General features: G+C 40.4%; 1 protein-coding gene across 33 annotated transcripts in view; it reads right to left on the reverse strand.

Moving 5' to 3' along the window:
- LOC139967080 (uncharacterized) overlaps window positions 1–19,923 on the reverse strand; it is a 354,423-nt gene that overhangs the window by 110,258 nt on the left and 224,242 nt on the right. For 17 of the 33 annotated variants that reach the window (XR_011792859.1, XR_011792860.1, XR_011792867.1 and 14 more), the window contains exon 1: window positions 1,822–2,583. The exons of 10 other annotated variants lie outside the window; for them this stretch is intronic. The gene's annotated coding sequence lies outside the window, so the exon portion shown is untranslated. Of the gene's footprint in view, window positions 1–1,797; window positions 2,584–2,698; window positions 5,621–8,765; window positions 9,082–11,694; window positions 11,784–13,401; window positions 13,458–14,090; window positions 14,295–14,650; window positions 14,768–19,923 lie in introns of those variants that run through there. 6 more of the 33 variants (XR_011792861.1, XR_011792852.1, XR_011792850.1 and 3 more) reach the window with 5 other exon arrangements.

Here is a 19,923-nt window from a genome sequence, read left to right on the forward strand (position 1 = left end):
AAATATATATATATCTATATATATATATATATATATATATATATATATACATATATATATTATTTATTTATTTGTTTGCCACAAAAGTACAAAGTGGAGGAAGTCTTCCATATATATATATATATATATATATATAATATACACATTTTGTACTTCTCATTCAACTGCCAAGAATTGCTGACGAAGGTCCCAGGGGGGACCGAAAATTCCAATAGATTTTCTTAAACTTACTCCTTATTTGTCAATTATGAGTCATATCTTATTTCTCTGGTTTTCTCTAATAATATATATATATGTATATATATATATATATATATATATATATATATGTATATATATATATATATATATATATATATATATATATATATATATATATATATATATATATATTATGGTAGTTCGTGGAATAGTGACCCATACTTTATTACAGATACAATATGAACTACTCTGGCAAGAACATTCCTTTGCCATCAACTAGAGAATACTTGAAAAGACTGCTGGAGATGACAGAGAAGCTGATAAATGGATGCGATGGAGAGCATTATTCATCCTGGCCGATACTGACACCGATGCGGAAACGAGTGACACCAGCCGTGACGAGGACAACACCGCCACCACCGATGCAAACGGGCTAAAATCGAGATGCGTCCCCCCACAAATCCCGGAGTTGGTCTCATTCGAGTCCGATATGCTGGAAATGGTCGAGAACATTAAGTTCAAGGAAGTGATGGAGAAGTTCCTGTCCAACCTCAAGAAGGTCATAGAAAACATCACACCCTCTAAAGAAATCTTCGTAGAGGCAGACAAAACCAGGAACATGTACAAGATGGACCCCGCCAAATATGGTGGGTTGCTAACTGTAAACATACCTCAGAAATACAAATATGCGGACCGCAACACCGCCACCGAAATAGACAATGAATACACAAGTCTAGCTGACAAATTAAAAATAGGTAAGGAGCAGCAATGGACTCGTAATAGTTAACGTTTATTACAATATATATATCTATAATATATATATATAGATAAATATATATCTATAATATATCTATATATATATATATATTTATATATATATATATATATATATATATATATATATATATATAAATATATATATATATATATATACAAGTAATGCCGTTTTATATTCAGATTACTCATACACCTCGTGTATATAGTTTATGCATGACATATTTGTATATCATATATTTATAAATAGTAACTAATGTATATGTTACTATTTCATTAAATATAATTTTGTCCGGCATGGCTTTCTGTATGATGTTGTAACGTTCGGCAAGCTCATAAACATATTAGACACTGGTTTTCGTAGGTGGGAATATACAAATGTATGGACCGGGCGGCTGTCAGCAGTGCAGGAGGAAGCACATACAAATCACTTTCACCCACATAGGGCCCCGCTAGTAACGCAGTAAATACACATGATGTTGAGGAATCTGCGCGCAACTATTAAATCAGCATCATTTCGAGCGTGAGCAAATATGATTTATTTGTCTCTGGTTGAAAGGTTAGCAGAGCTTGTCGCAAAACAAGTTTTGAAGGTCGTCACGAAAAATAAGTTTCAAGGTTGAGCCTGAACTTAAGAAGTGTTTCAAATTTACTTGTTAGGCTCACTTTATTGTAAGTTGGGCCCACTATTAGTATCTGTCAAATGCAAGTCGGGTCTCCAGCGTAACGTTGCAGCATTAAATCGCTCCTCGTGATTATTTCAGATTTCAGAGAGCTGTTTGGCAATGATATAGTGTGAGTTTACAGTATTAAACTGTTTACCTATTTTAGCCATGTATATCCTACCATGCAGTCACACAGTGTCTGTATAATGTCTTCTTTCTCTGTCATTAGGCATTCTTTCTGCTTTCAGTCTTCCCTCAAGCACTAGTAGCAGCCTTGGAATTTTGAACTTCTTTGGCCATTAATTCCTATTTTAATAGTAAACAAACAAAACACACTGTTGATTCTTCATAGTTTCAACTTACCAAATATAGTTTCTGTGATTCAACTAATGACATTCCATGCTGACCAAATGATTGTAAAATAAAAGTACTAACAAGTTATTAAATTGTTTGTTAACAGGTGTTGGACTTCTGAAAATGTTTATGATTCTTATGCGGTCAAATAAAATGTCCTACACATAGACACACAATATTGCTCAACCAATTGCTGAATACTAGTCGGCATGATAAAAGGGTCTGTGGTAGTATACACCTATTAAATGCCCCAATACTAGTGTTTACACGGGTCCAAAAATCGGGAACCGGGTACCCAAGAGCCGTTACCCGTCGGGTATCCGGGTACCCGGAAAAAAATTGTTTTACCCTCGAGTATCACAATTTTCAAGAAATGACATATTGGATGCCATAATAAATGAATCATATTCTCTACTGACAATGTTTTCATGTTCAAAAACGTAGGTGTAAGATAAGGTATAAAACCTTCCTCAATAATTTCTATTTGCTATTGTTTCTTTCATTAACTTGTTAATAACTTCATATAATTAACATTACTACTAACATCGCACTGCCGTCGCGGCTTTTGCTTGCTCTCCACGTCTATTGATCTCACAAAGTAGCAATTCAGGCAACAAGACAACGATCAATGTATGTTAATTACTAATTAGGCCCAATAATATTGCCAACATTACGTGTAATAATTGCTGAAAAGAATAACACACCTGATCAGTATATCGTGGTCTTCAGAAGTTCAGATCACTGAATTTATATAACTCGGCCTTCGGCAACTTCGTAACTTTTGAAGAAAAAAACAATATATTTGTCTATCTATCACAAGATTTTAAACAAAAACTCGCCTAACTTAGCAAACTTACCCACCTTTCCTGCTTACTCATTAAAAGTCATGTTTAGAAAACAAATTACGCACGCACGTGTTGTGGGATGGGTTGTAGCAGCCTCCGATTTCATTTTCTTTCTCTTGTGTCACATACATGATACAGTACTTTACATTTGCTACAACAGTTTCTTCAACAACAGCTTCCCAAAATTGGTGTTGCAATAGGTTAAATTTTAACCGGGCAGCGCAGTACCATTCATAATTTGCATATTACACCAAAATTTACACTCAGCGTCCAGATGGCGGAAGAATGTAACATCATGTTCAATGTGTTGTGTCGTTCCCATGGTGCGATGAACTTGGGCAAGTTCAAATGTCAATGACCTACTTATGTTCTATGACCAATGTCAGTGGGAATTATGTGTGTAAAAACTCGAATTTTTCCAAGTGTTATATATATATAGAAGTTTTACGTAAGCGGAGCAAATTTTGGGGCGGCTCTTTGATTGTGAGGAAGCACTTATCTAAGCACCAATATTTGTGAAAAATATCGTAAGGTTTATCATTTTCATTCATATTCTTTTATGTTTGCCGCAATCCCGCCCGCAATGCATGCACAGTATAATACCATGTGTGGAAAAAATGGCTGTATACGTGCGGACCTGAGAGAGCAAACTGGCCTTGTGTTGTTAATGTTATTACGATACTTTCTAGAACGACCATTTGCGTCTTTTGGCATCGACATATTTTCACACAGGATTTCACCATGCCATTGATCGATGTACACGGGTGATATATGTCGCAAATATAAACTGAGAAGACGAATTGATGACACTATCATGAGCTCGTGACTATTGGCCTACTACTATAGTTATATTGAACGAATGCCTAAAACATCGTTTTTCTGTTTTTTATTGATAGTTTGCAGTACATTACTCAGTTCTTTACATATTTTTAAATAATTTTCATGTTTAAAATGTATTTGATTTTTTTTTTTAATTTTCCGTTTATACAGTTTGTGATTTTCTAAACTGATAGTGCATTTGCGGCCGGTTAAACGGTTAATCGTTTAAACGGTCACACCCTTAGTGTGTTATCTTGTTCGGAAATGATCCGAAATGAATGTAATAACTGTTAAGTTTTTCCACTTCTGGTATAAAATTATTCCATCAAAGTTAACCTGAGTAACATGTCTCATGCCAAATCTATACTAAACAAAATAGAAAAATAACAAGAGAAAACGCATTTTTGAAAAATGGAAGCGTCCTAGCAGAATGGGCGGGGCATCTTTATTTTGCTTCAAGTAACTGCTTCAAGTGTTTTCGCTCGGAAACAAAGTTTCACACTTCAACTCTTATAAAAAAACAAATTTACATCTCTTAAAAATAACTATTTTTTGCAATCTGCAAGTAAACCAAGTTTATTTATGTCCATTCATTGTTATTTAAATGGTTAAACAGCACTCCAACTTATCTGGAAGGGTGCCTCGTGGTACATAGCGTGTACTGCAACCTCCAAGATAGCCTGGCAAAGTTAAGACTTATGTCACTGTGTTTGGGGTTCAGTCAGAAAACGTCCCCCGTCAGTTTTACTACATGTTTCTTTGAGAGTTACTACTCATGCAAGCCTGAGAATGCTTTCAAACGACTGTACCAAAGTCTAATCGATACTAATAAACGAAGTTACGCGATTTCCGACGTTTCGCGTAACCACATATTGACCTTTTATTTCGTTTAAAAAAGAATTTCAACGCATCGTTGAAAATTCCACGTAGGAAATGATTGAGATCACCAATCGTTAAAATTCGTTGAATTTCGATAAAAATCGGCAAATTTCGATAAAAAACGAAGAAATTTGTTTATTTTCCTTTTAACAAATTTCAACGGGAGTTAAGCGAAATCAGTACTGTAAATGAAATACCTGAGACACCCACCTGCAGCAAACGTTTATGGTCCACTCAGTTTCAGACTTCCACTCAAAAAGCAGAGGTAGTCAATAATGCTTTCGAGTTTCCAATCCAAAACATAGCACAAGCATTTCACGCAACAGTCAGTACAGGGACCACAGTGCCACAAACATTACAAATAAAGGGCCTGAAGAGTCCATAGCCAGGAAGATGGAAGCTGCAGGATTAGAGGTGAGCTCAAATAGTCTATGTATCCAGACTCTGAAACAGATGCAAAGGAAACAACAGTATGATAGACTATATAACAGAGGCAGAGCATACAGAAGGAGGTGAGCACAACTCAGAGAGAGAGAGAGTACAAGCTACATGGTAGAACTAAAAACATAAACCAGTCCAGTGATTGATGACATATCAAAAAAGATGTCTCCTGTTGCTTTTTGGCACTTTTTCTGAAGAAGCACACTTGGTACGGATTGATATAGATGCTAATAGGAGTATGCCAGCTAAAGTAACAGTTGACATTTCTAAAATCCACTTTCAACCTCTTTTTATGATAGTTTCAGAAGTAATGACTTATATCATTTTTGTTTATCTCTGTCTATTGTGTGAATCTTCATATGGTGTCTCACACATGTTGTACAGTCTATATGAATAATGCAGTACTGAACTTTAAACAAGTGAGAGCCCAATGGTTGACATATTCCCTAGTGTGATTAGAAGTCATTCCATCAGCATGGCTGGCATCTACTGAATGTCTAAATTGTTCTTGGGTCCACACAATGTGTTTTAAGCACAGTCCCTCAGTTGGTGCTACTTATCCCCTCTGGTGGAAACTTGACGCAAGTTGGCCTTCTTCCCTCTGAAAATGTGATCACTCCCTGTATCGAGTAAACTCTGGCCCTAAAATGAAAGAGAAAAAGTTACTTGTTACTTTGGCACTGCTTTTCAAAGGTATTTTGTCAGATTTTGTTGCGAAAACTACTCAGGAGACCTATGTTCTAGCTGTGACCAGATCTAGAATGAGGGCGCTGTTCAAGCAACATTCCTAAATCGTTGTAGTAGATCATATTGACTAGTTTCTCAGTGTAAGTCTTGTCTTGTATCATTCTATGTGCAGCTATTCAACTGCTTAGACTTCCAATAAATGCTTATAACCATTTAAGCATTTGTATACAAACAAACTAGTGAATAGGTCACTGGAATTTTGTTGAACTTTGAGGATAAAAAACTGATTATTATTATGAAGAATGGGTACGGTCATGTACCTCACAACTGATGCTGATGGCAAGGCATGTAATGGATTCAGTAGAACAATGGCTGCAGCTTATCATTCTGATGTAGTACACCTCGTCTTCGTCTTCGATACGGTGACACATCCGCAAAAAGGGACAATATCTCACCACACACACGTCAAGAGAGTAATTAATTAGATCTGACCCGAGTACTGATATAAGTGACAGGATTCACAGAACCACTGGAACTACTAATGAGGTCTGAAGGCAGACTATTCCAATCCCTAATTGTATTTGGAAAAAAACTATACTTATAGCAATTGGTACTGGCATACAGTTGGCAGAAATGCATATCGTGCATGTTCCGACTCCTACGCAGAGGCTTTCTTAGGCAGTCAATAGGGATCTGAGCCTGACCATAGATGCCCTTAGCAAATAAGATGATTCTACTTTGTCTGCGCCTCTCTGCCAAGGGCACCAGGTTTAGGTCCCGTAACAGAGATGAGACAGAGCCAGGCTCTCTTGAATAATCTGAAGCGATGAAACGGGCTGCACGCCTCTGAATGTTTTCGAGGTTGTGCTGCAAGAAAGCTTGGTGGGGATCCCAGACAGAACTGGCATATTCCAATACTGGCAGGAGGAGACCTTTATATGCAGCCAATTTTGCATCCTTCGAACAAGGGGATAAGTTTCTACAAAGAACTCCCAATATCCTATTTCCTTTGTTACACACATTTTGAATATTTTTTCCCCAGTTGAGATCTGAAGTGATATGAATACCCAGATATTTAATACAATCAACCTTAACCAAGTGAACCCCATTGAGCATGTAATTGAAATTTACAGGTTTCCTCTTTCTAGTAATGGTCATAATGTTACATTTCACCGGCTGGAAACTCATGCCCCAATCTTTAGCCCATTGCCCTAGTATATTAATATCTTCCTGAAGTTGATGACCATCACTGACATCATCGATAACCCGATAACAGACACAGTCATCAGCGAACAGTCGGACACCAGAAGAAACAGCATTACCAATATCATTAATATAGGCCAGGAAGAGAATGGGTCCCAAAACTGACCCTTGCGGAACACCGGAAGTAACCTTAGAAGGATTAGACCTAGACCCATTGACAACAACCGACTGCTCTCTATCACTCAGAAAAGCATCCACCCAGCAGAGAACCTGATGTGAAACACCCATAGTGTACAGTTTAGATTTCAATAAACAGGTCTCTCTACAGAGCACTGACTAAAGCAGTACTCTCCTCTGATATATGACAAAATCTACAGTAAACAGGTTAGTAAATTTGCAAGTCTTATTAAGGGCCTGTCACAGTGCTATGATGGCTCACAGAGACACAAGCAATGGATGTGACACCTCCACACATAGGCTGTTGTGGCATATGTGGGAGATGTGAAATGATTTGGTACTTAAAAAGTTAATTTCTTTGCACAATACTTTGAAGAGCAGATGCTGGAATGTGGCTCTTCTCTTAGCTGCCAGGGATAGCATTGTGCGGATAATGCCATATGCTGGTGCCCCTGGCTTACTGATGGTGTAGGCACCTGTCCACATCCTGCAGCCATTTGTGTAACTTGTTGGGGCTGATGTATATTTTGCAACATTTGCATTTATTTCATCAGCCCGTGCCATCCAATCTTAGTCTGACATTGTGAAGGTGTGAGCTTTCCATTTACAAATGTGTTACTGTATATAGGCCTATCCTTATTCTGATTGCAGTCTGGGTCTCAATAAAACTGATTCTTACACCACATATATTACATTGTAATGTATGCATTTAAATTCTGACTGTCGCTTTTTGCTCTGCTAGGTACACAGTATTAGTGCTGATAGTCGACTCTTACTTTTGTAGTTGATTAATCGCATAGCTCTTCTCGCGATACTCGGTTACAGTTATGGCATCATCACTGTCATTTCTACATTGCAGAAATACAGTCAAACAAATCTTTTTCCATGGTGCACTGTCCCTATTTGTTCTTTCAAGTCTTAATGTGTGATGTCTAATTCATGTTAAAACATCTACCAAACAAAAACTGTCAACAAATTTCAATATTCAACATTTCTTAAAATCCTTCAAAGTAAATCAAAAACTTTGGAATGGATCTACAAGGCTACTACAACTACTAGCACTAATCACAGCAAAAAAATGAATAGATGCAACACCCTGTAGCGGTGTGATGATTACTACGCAAGAGTTTTCTGTAGAAGGACGTTCACCTTCTAGGCTAGGCTTTAGCCTAGTGTGATAGCATGCACATATTATGACACATTGAAATGAAACTTCACCGCAATCGACACACTCTATCAGACATATGATACATGTGAACCACTGGCCAGAAATGAAATATACTGTAAACATGCATGTTTGAAGAAATTACAAATTCTTTGGCAATCATTAAAGATTAATAAATTTGGGAATTTGCAATTATGCGCAATGATGAAACATTGCTAGGACTAAATGTTGCACTGCAGAACAATCGTATTACTAACAAGTAAACGCATGAATCTAACCTGAACAGGTGCTTGCTGATTTTTAACACAGCACAGTTCTAGTGTAGCATTGTAAGAACCTGTGTTTGCAATATTTGCTGACAAACTGCTTAAGTGTTGTTTTTGATAGGTTAGGCTATTTTTCAATAGCAGATTGTGTGTAGTGCTAGCTTTAGTCCAGTAATCGCAACTTAGGTTTTGAGAGCGATTAATCAAACTTCCAAAGTGTAATCGCGACTACTGGCGATTAATCGATCACGACTATCAGCACTACACTGTATAAAAGTAGACTACTCACCAGATGTACAACTTCAGTTCCTCAGGTTTTACTTGTTCAATAGCTTAACATTGAAACTAGTGGCTCCTTATACCATCCTTTACTTGTACTACTACACATCTCAATAACACACAGATCAAAACAACAGACACAGGTAGTACATTGGTCTCTACAGGCCATGAACATGTTCTTCCAGTCTAATTATTACTTCATCAGTGCATTTTTGGGCACATGCCATGGTGTACCAATGTGTTGTTACTTCCGTGTCAATCTCGTGCCACATTGCGATATTTTGGTGATTTTTCACAAAATTTGCCCCCAAATCACTCAAGCGTAAAATGATGAGACCTTTTTGTCATATTCCGTGACTACATATCATAACCAATACCCTTAGCTATACTTAAGGCTCATAGAGTCTAAAATGGCAATTTTCAAATTCTTACTTATTATGGCCACGACACGAAAATTTCAACATCCTGTATTTTTGGGATCCATCTAAGCATGTTCTCTAGAACATATATCAACCACTCTGCCAATTAGAAACTTGATTTTTCCTTTCGAAATTTTTTTTCGTAATCTCATGACCTAATGTGACAACATTTTAGGAACACGATTTGCTCTCGCTGTTTCCTCCGAACATATATCATACCTACACTCCGACAAGTGTACATAAATACACAAAACAATCGATAACAAGTCAGCACGAATTCAAATCTAAATTTCCCGTGGAATGTCAGATTTAGAACCAAATGTGGCAACCGAAGTTCAAAGTGATAGTGGTTCTTCACCAGGCAGTGAAATTGTACTAGAATTGGAGTGCCCTTTCTAATATTCGAAGCAGAGAGTGAAGGCGATGATCATGCCAATATTGAACCTAATGTTGAGGGTGGACCTGAGGTGTTACTGTTAGGATATAGAACCGTATCAGTTCGAGCCTGTCAAATGAGCCGAAATTGAAGCTCCACAACATATCGAAGAAGAAACCCGTTCGGAACTATTGCAAGGAGCATACAACGTGGTAAGAATTTAGTAATGAAGCAAACAAAATCCAGTCCATTTTTTGCATGTGTGGTTGGAATTCGCGGAACTGCCTTAACCATATTGTGAGTTGTGTTACGGTGACTTACAACCATAGAATCCTTACAACCCATATGTACTGTGTGTTGGCTATGTATTCATACATGTTCAGTATGGTGCGTAGTAGTAGTAGTAGTGGTGGTTACATACTGAAAGTTTGGCTCGGGACGTAAGCTGCATTATGCAGCCATGCTAGGTAGGCATATGTGTCATTTTATACTCATTATTACTAGGCTAGTACTTAGGCCTGGAGTTTTGCAAATCAATTGTCTGAACAAAAGAATGTTTCATGAAATATGGAAGGTGTAAATTCACAACAAATGTAACCATAACTGTACATTGTATCCCTGCTTGTTATTGTGGACATCATGGGCCAACATTCATACATTTTGAACTTTCAATATTTTTTTTTAGGCAGTACAGATACATAGCCTACGGTCAACAGGTTCAAAGGTGCTGGGGGTTCCTAGCAAGACACGTCAGGGTTGTGCTACCATCATGTGCAGTCCAAAGAATCAGAAGTGAGTTTCCAGCCAATGGTCATTTCACTGGATTCAAGATGCCAGGAGAAAACTCAATTGTATAGGAAGCCTTGGTTGAGAAATCCCTCACCTTTTCTATTCTACGATTGTGTTGGATTATCAATCCTTCAGGGTTCCCTCAGTGTTGATATATTAAAATTCAAGACTTTTAATTAAGGATGAAATGGTTATTTTCCAGATCCAGCATCAACAATGAAAGAAAAGGCATGCTTTGAAGCATTTAGACACATGTATTGGCGTGACCGTGATGTCATATAATATGTGCATCAGTGAACGGGCATTGACCTTTTTAGGAGCATTTCCTCCCAGACATGTTGGCTTTGTACCTTTAATCTGGAAGCCAAAATATCCATATCTCCAATGATATTTGACAGAAAGTTATAATAAAGACCAATGGAGGCAGCAGAACTCTTGAATGTTTAGACTTTGTTTCTTCAGCAGCAGCTGGTTTGTTTTACAATCTTTCTCCAGAAACTCAGCAGTACACCCTGTTAATGGTCTTCGATTGTTTTAATGCGTGTGATGCTGTGTTTCCCTTTACGTGTCAGTGTTGTATGTGTCGTCGTGCGTGGGTAACATTTACAGGTATGCATGTGAGTTGCGTCGTGCAGTATTTCTTGGTTTAAATTACCCTTTATTCTATTTGCTTTTGGTTTATTCTAATAAATTTATCACATTCATTTCAACCTCAAGTTTCTTTATCATGACTGTGCAGACTTTTTGTTTCCTATGAGAGCTTGAAATTTTCTTCACTTGTAAACAAACCTCTTTACTCAGCAGTAAACAATGTTCATATGCTGCTCCAGGGAGACCTAAAGTGGTCTAAACTTGCCTCAACTGACCCAATCTGTGTACCACTTGTACTTCCATTCATGCTCCATTACAGCCAAACCAAGAAAACCAGATCCTAATTGATAAGATATAAACAAAGATGTTCTCCTGTTGCTCTTTGGAACTTTTCCTGAAGGAGAACACTTGTGCAGGTTGATATAGATGCTAATAGGAGTATGCCACCTTAAGTAACAGCTGAGATATTTAAACTCCACATTAAACCTCATTTTTATGATAGTTTGAGAAGTTGTGACTTACATCATTTCTGTGTATCTCGGTCTATTGGGTGAATCTTCATATGGTGTTTCACACATGTTGTACAGTCTATATGAATAATACAGTACTGAACTTTAAACAAGTGAGAGCCCAATGATTGACATATTCCCTAGTGTGATAAGAAGTCATTCCATCAGCATGACAGGCATCTACTGAATGTCTAAATTGTTCTTGGGTCCACACAATGTGTTTTAAGCACAGTCCCTCAGTTTGGTGCTACTTACCCCCTCTGGTGAAAACTTGGTTGGCCTTCTTCCCTCTGAAAATTTGATCACTCCCAGCATCCAGTAAGCATGCGCCCTTAGCTGTGGCTCTAAAGTGAAAGAGAAAAAGTTACTTGTTACTTTGGCACTGCTTTTCAAAGGTATTTTGTCAGATTTTGGTGCAAAAACTACTTAGGAGATCTATGCACTAGCTGTGACCGGATCTAGAATGAGGGCGCTGTTCAAACAACATTCCAAACTAGTTGTAGTCGATCATATTGACTAGTTTCTCAGTGTAAGTCTTGTCTTGTATCATTCTATGTGTAGCTATTCAACTGCTTAGACTTCCAATAAATGCTTACAAACAAAACTAGTGAATAGGTCACTGGAAAATTGGTATGTTTTAAGGATAAAAACTGATTAGTATTTAGAACAATGGGTAGAAGGAAAGGCATGTTTGATAGGCATGTAATAACCTTCAAGCCAGGTAACAGGTTTGGCTTTACTGCTTGAACAGCTGCTGAAGCTGATGCCAATTGCACTGGTGATATTCCTAGCTCTTCTGATACAGATATGGCAACTAATTCCTCTTGCAAACCTGCTTATAGAAGGCTCGACAAGGAAGAGTATGAGAGAGTAATTAACCCAGCAGATAAAGGACATGAGATATTTTCAACTCAGTCACAACAAACCATGTTTGCAGAATCTACAGGAAACAGGTTTGTTAATTTGCAAGCTCTATTAAGGGCCTATCACAGTGCTATGATGGCTCACAGAGAGACAAGCAATGGATGTGGGGACGACCCTATAGGTCTTTCTGATATGGAAGAATTGTAGGACTTGAATCAAAGGTTGTGTTTGGAATCACTATGTAGCTACAAGAGTGAACTCTTGTCCATATAAAAAGCTTTAAAAAACAGTAACAAACCTGGCAAGAATCCTTCAGGTAGCATACGCCCATTAAAAGCGCCATTGACTTACACACTAAATCACAAAAGTAATGTGGTCTCTAAGTCTAGAGAGAAGTTTTCACTAGCTAAACGCTACCCATCACCGGATAGCTGTCAAGTTGGCCTTTTATGGCATCATCAATTTTCCGTATCATGACCATGTAGATTTTTTGCTATCCGAGCCGGAAGTTTTTGTCACTTGTAAACAAACCTCTTCACTCAGTGGTAAACAATTTTCCTACGCTGCTCCTGGGAGGCCTTAAAGGGGTCTGAAATGGCCTCAATTGACACAATTTTCTCACTACATGTACTTCCATTAATGCTCTTCAACATGCAAGCCACAAAAAACTAGATCATGATTGATAACAGGTCACAAAAGATGTTCCCCTGCTGCTTTTTGGCACTTTTCTTGAAGGAGAACAATCGAGCGGACTGATATAGACTCTAATAGGAGTATGCCACCTTATGTGAGAGATGAATTTTTTTTTTAATACCAAAATGATACTTTTTATAGTCGTCACAATATAAACCACAACAAAATTCTATGCAATTATCATTTTAGGTCCATAAAGATGTATTTTCAGAGATTTCAGTATGCAAGGTGCAGTGTGTAAATACACATATGAGCAATACTGTGTAAGCAGTAACCAGGTCTACGACTGCAACAACATTTCCAGTCACCAATTTTGATAAGCTTGACCAATTTGGGTGCATCTATGATTCCTGCAGGTTGTATTGGTATTCCTGATCACCGCCCACTTGGTCTGGCTTGCCCTACCTGCAGAAACGTCATCCAGAGAAGGGTCTGCGGGGAGGGTTTTTTCGTCTCTGGCTCTGAAAAGTGATGAAAACTACTTTTGTTTAGCTCAGCTGATTCCTCCCAAACTGACCTACAGGACATACCCCAATGTATTCCTGAACTGTTTGGAACATGTTAAACTGATATTGCATGTCACTCCAGTGCAACTGCTAAGTTACTAAGAATAAGAGAAGAGAATTGAAGGTGTTCTTTGCCAAAACTGGATCATCGGGATTTGTAAACCACAGCCTCACTGTGTGACAAGTACATTTATGTAGCTGATCAATATGAGCTACCGTACTTGCTCTTCATATTACACACTACGAGTCTGTGCACTCCATTGAATATGGCTACTGAAGTACAATAATAAACCAAGTCTGTTACTAAATAAATGATCGCCTCCTATATTCTTGATACGACACGCTCAACGGCCACACACTGAAACACACTGTAACAGTATGTACAGTAGTCAAAAGGAACAAATACTGAAATGCTATCTAGATACACTGTTCACCTCAACAGCATATCCAGTCCATTTAAAGGTTTGTGCATAGGTTGTTACAATGTATTAAAGACAGTTATAAGGGAAGAGAGGTGGATAGGGGGGCATATTTCATGATAAAACATTCAAATTTGTTGCTCGGCAAAGAACAACAACGTCAAATTACCTTATTCTCCATTGGTGGCGAGCACTGGTTCCTATACTGTAGTTACTACAGTAGATCTCCCATGGAAGCATCAGGATATCTCTTTCTGCTGTCAGAGTTGTTTGGGATTTGTTGTTACCTCATCTAACCAGTTGAGGCCATTGATACCACACCCATTCAAAGTATATTGCTGTGAATGCTGAGGACTTGGCACATCAACTTTCTCTGAAAATTGACAAAACAACAGAAAACTAATGATAGTGAAAATAGGCTCAAAACCCCTTGATGCACATATGTAGGAGCAGAAAATGCATACCTTTGTGGATTATTTGCTAAATAAGACTCAAAACATTCTCTGTGTAAGGTTTTAGCACTCAGCAGCCACTCCACTTAGGATACAGACCTCACATTGTGCTACAGCTGGTGTAGACGTGGTCTAGGGTACTAACGTAGCGCCATTATGAACCTGAGGCCTAAGCTAACAACATTATGGGTATTTCATGCATTGAAACTGAGTATTTGTCTTTAGTCAAACACCAGGTACTTCCAACTTTAGCAAAAATAACCTAAAATATGGTTACCATGTACTTTAGGTGCCCACGGATGTCAAATTTCACTGAACTAAGTCATTCACGTCACACACACGGCAGGCATTTTAGTCTGATTCTGAAGGATTTTGAATATCGTGCATTTGGCACCTATTTAGCAGGGTCAAGGAATGAATCAAATTACGGAAGCTTTGGTAGGTCAAGGCTTAATGACCCAATAGTTTATTGGGGAGGAAAACTGGTCAGAAATGCTCAAAATGTTGTTCTGGTCTCATGTATAGAAACGCACATGCTCTCTGTGGTACTTTAAGTCTGTAATACTAATTTATGCGTAAAAATCATCCAAGCTTGAATTTTCAGACGTTTGCTTGAAAACCATTTTTACACACCATAGCAACTACTTTGGTCCAAAATTGGGACTTCTAACACTTAAAATGAAAAATTTTAGCATTTTTGCTTAAGGTAGCATACGCCCATTAAAAGCCCCATTGACTTACACACTAAATCACAAAAGTAATGTGGTCTCTTAGTCTAGATAGAAGTTTTCACTAGCTAAACGCTACCCATCACCGGATAGCTGACAAATTGGCCATTCATGGCATCATCAGGTTTCCGTACCATGATCATGAAGATTTTTTGCTATCCGAGCCGGAAGTTTTCGTCACTTGTAAACAAACCTCTTCACTCAGTGGTAAACAAATTTCCTACGCTGCTCCTGGGAGGCATAAAGGGGTCTAAAATAGCCTCAATTGACCCAATTTTCTCACCACATGTACTTCCATTAATGCTCTTTAGCATGCATGCCACAAAAACTAGATCATGATTGATAACAGGTCACAAAAAGATGTTCTCCCGCTGCTTTTGAGCGGATTGATATAGACTCCAATAGGAGTATGCCACCTAAAGTGAGAGATGATTTTTTGTTATTACCAAAATGATACTTTTTATTGTCGTCACAATATAAACCACAACAGAATTCTATGCAATTATCATTTTTGGTCCATAAAGATGTATTTTCAGACATTTCAGTACACACGGTGAAGTGTGTAGATACACATATGAGCAATACTGTGTAAGCAGTAGGGGTTAGCAGTATAAGATCGCGGCAAAAGCAAACTGCGGTGGCCAGGTCTCGAGCCGAGTATCCAAAATACGTCTCGCTCTCAAGGTACAGAGCACAACCAACTGCGCCACGGCAGCTGTTGATATAAATCTATGTTCGTTTCTAATACTTAAAGTTCCAGAGATCGTATTAGATCGCGGCAAAAGCAAACTGTGCTGGCCTGGTCTCGAGCCCGCGATCCAAAATACGTCACGCTCTCGAGGTACAGAGAGCAACCAACCGCGCCACGACAGCAGTTGATATAAATCTTTGTTCGTTTCTAATACTTAAAGTTCCAGAGACCGTATAAGATCGCGGCAAAAGCAAACTGCGCTGGCCTGGTCTCGAGCCCGCGATCCAAAATACGTCACGCTCTCGAGGTACAGAGAGCAACCAACCGCGCCACGACAGCAGTTGATATAAATCTTTGTTCGTTTCTAATACTTAAAGTTCCAGAGACCGTATAAGATCGCGGCAAAAGCAAACTGCAGTGGCTGGGTCTCGAGCCCAGGATCCAAAATACGTTACGCTCTCGAGGTACAGAGCACAACCATCTGCGCCACGACAGCAGTTGATATAAATCTTTGTTCGTTTCTAATACTTAAAGTTCCAGAGATCGTAATAGATCGCGGCAAAAGCAAACTGCCCCCACCTGGTCTCGATCCCGCGATCCAAAATGCGTCACGCTCTCGAGGTACAGAGCACAACCAACCGCGCCACGACAGCAGTTGATATAAACCTTTGTTCGTTTCTTATACTTAAAGTTCCCAGAGACCTTATAGGATCGCGGCAAAAGCAAACTGCCCCCACCTGGTCTCGAGCCCGCGATCCAAAATACGTCACGCTCTCGAGGTACAGAGCACAACCAACCGCGCCACGACAGCAGTTGATATAAATCTATGTTCGTTTCTAATACTTAAAGTTCCAGAGACCGTATGAGATCGCGGCAAAAGCAAACTGCGCTGGCCTGGTCTCGATCCCGCGATCCAAAATACGTCACGCTCTCGAGGTACAGAGCACAACCAACCGCGCCACGACAGCAGTTGATATAAATCTATGTTCGTTTCTAACACTTAAAGTTCCAGAGACCGTATTAGATCGCGGCAAAAGCAAACTGCCCCCACCTGGTCTCCAGCCCGCGATCCAAAATACGTCACGCTCTCGAGGTACAGAGCACAACCAACAGTGCCACGACAGCAGTTGATATAAATCTATGTTCGTTTCTAATACTTAAAGTTCAAGAGACCGTATGAGATCGCGGCAAAAGCAAACTGCCCCCACCTGGTCTCGAGCCCGCGATCCAAAATACGTCACGCTCTCGAGGTACAGAGCACAACCAACCGCGCCACGACAGCAGTTGATATAAATCTATGTTCGTTTCTAATACTTAAAGTTCCAGAGACCGTATTAGATCGCGGCAAAAGCAAACTGCCCCCACCTGGTCTCGAGCCCGCGATCGAAATACGTCACGCTCTCGAGGTACAGAGCAACCAACCGCGCCACGACAGCAGTTGATATAAATCTATGTTCGTTTCTAATACTTAAAGTTCCCAGAGACCGTATGAGATCGCGGCAAAAGCAAACTGCCCCCACCTGGTCTCGAGCCCGCGATCCAAAATACGTCACGCTCTCGAGGTACAGAGCAACCAACCGCGCCACGACAGCAGTTGATATAAATCTATGTTCGTTTCTAATACTTAAAGTTCCCAGAGACCGTATAAGATCGCGGCAAAAGCAAACTGCCCCCACCTGGTCTCGAGCCCGCGATCCAAAATACGTCACGTTCTCGAGGTACAGAGCAACCAACCGCGCCACGACAGCAGTTGATATAAATCTATGTTCGTTTCTAATACTTAAAGTTCCAGAGACCGTATTAGATCGCGGCAAAAGCAAACTGCCCCCACCTGGTCTCGAGCCCGCGATCCAAAATACGTCACGCTCTCGAGGTACAGAGCACAACCAACCGCGCCACGACAGCAGTTGATATAAATCTATGTTCGTTTCTAATACTTAAAGTTCCCAGAGACCGTATTAGATCGCGGCAAAAGCAAACTGCCCCCACCTGGTCTCGAGCCCGCGATCCAAAATACGTCACGCTCTCGAGGTACAGAGCAACCAACCGCGCCACGACAGCAGTTGATATAAATCTATGTTCGTTTCTAATACTTAAAGTTCAAGAGACCGTATGAGATCGCGGCAAAAGCAAACTGCCCCCACCTGGTCTCGAGCCCGCGATCCAAAATACGTCACGCTCTCGAGGTACAGAGCAACCAACCGCGCCACGACAGCAGTTGATATGAATCTATGTTCGTTTCTAATACTTAAAGTTCCAGAGACCGCATAAGATCGCGGCAAAAGCAAACTGCCCCCACCTGGTCTCGAGCCCGCGATCCAAAATACGTCACGCTCTCGAGGTACAGAGCAACCAACCGCGCCACGACAGCAGTTGATATGAATCTATGTTCGTTTCTAATACTTAAAGTTCCCAGAGACCGTATTAGATCGCGGCAAAAGCAAACTGCCCCCACCTGGTCTCGATCCCGCGATCCAAAATACGTCACGCTCTCGAGGTACAGAGCAACCAACCGCGCCACGACAGCAGTTGATATGAATCTATGTTCGTTTCTAATACTTAAAGTTCCCAGAGACCGTATTAGATCGCGGCAAAAGCAAACTGCCCCCACCTGGTCTCGAGCCCGCGATCCAAAATACGTCACGCTCTCGAGGTACAGAGCAACCAACCGCGCCACGACAGCAGTTGATATGAATCTATGTTCGTTTCTAATACTTAAAGTTCCCAGAGACCGTATTAGATCGCGGCAAAAGCAAACTGCCCCCACCTGGTCTCGATCCCGCGATCCAAAATACGTCACGCTCTCGAGGTACAGAGCAACCAACCGCGCCACGACAGCAGTTGATATAAATCTATGTTCGTTTCTAATACTTAAAGTTCCCAGAGACCGTATGAGATCGCGGCAAAAGCAAACTGCCCCCACCTGGTCTCGAGCCCGCGATCCAAAATACGTCACGCTCTCGAGGTACAGAGCAACCAACCGCGCCACGACAGCAGTTGATATAAATCTATGTTCGTTTCTAATACTTAAAGTTCCCAGAGACCGTATAAGATCGCGGCAAAAGCAAACTGCCCACACCTGGTCTCGAGCCCGCGATCCAAAATACGTCACGTTCTCGAGGTACAGAGCAACCAACCGCGCCACGACAGCAGTTGATATAAATCTATGTTCGTTTCTAATACTTAAAGTTCCAGAGACCGTATTAGATCGCGGCAAAAGCAAACTGCCCCCACCTGGTCTCGAGCCCGCGATCCAAAATACGTCACGCTCTCGAGGTACAGAGCACAACCAACCGCGCCACGACAGCAGTTGATATAAATCTATGTTCGTTTCTAATACTTAAAGTTCCCAGAGACCGTATTAGATGGCGGCAAAAGCAAACTGCCCCCACCTGGTCTCGAGCCCGCGATCCAAAATACGTCACGCTCTCGAGGTACAGAGCAACCAACCGCGCCACGACAGCAGTTGATATGAATCTATGTTCGTTTCTAATACTTAAAGTTCCCAGAGACCGTATTAGATCGCGGCAAAAGCAAACTGCCCCCACCTGGTCTCGAGCCCGCGATCCAAAATACGTCACGCTCTCGAGGTGCAGAGCAACCAACCGCGCCACGACAGCAGTTGATATGAATCTATGTTCGTTTCTAATACTTAAAGTTCCCAGAGACCGTATTAGATCGCGGCAAAAGCAAACTGCCCCCACCTGGTCTCGATCCCGCGATCCAAAATACGTCACGCTCTCGAGGTACAGAGCAACCAACCGCGCCACGACAGCAGATGATATAAATCTATGTTCGTTTCTAATACTTAAAGTTCCCAGAGACCGTATGAGATCGCGGCAAAAGCAAACTGCCCCCACCTGGTCTCGAGCCCGCGATCCAAAATACGTCACGCTCTCGAGGTACAGAGCACAACCAACCGCGCCACGACAGCAGTTGATATAAATCTATGTTCGTTTCTAATACTTAAAGTTCCCAGAGACCGTATTAGATCGCGGCAAAAGCAAACTGCCCCCACCTGGTCTCGAGCCCGCGATCCAAAATACGTCACGCTCTCGAGGTACAGAGCAACCAACCGCGCCACGACAGCAGTTGATATAAATCTATGTTCGTTTCTAATACTTAAAGTTC

This window comes from Apostichopus japonicus, chromosome 4, assembly GCF_037975245.1.
Source record: "Apostichopus japonicus isolate 1M-3 chromosome 4, ASM3797524v1, whole genome shotgun sequence".
In the NCBI taxonomy this organism is placed as follows: Eukaryota; Metazoa; Echinodermata; class Holothuroidea; order Aspidochirotida; family Stichopodidae; genus Apostichopus; species Apostichopus japonicus.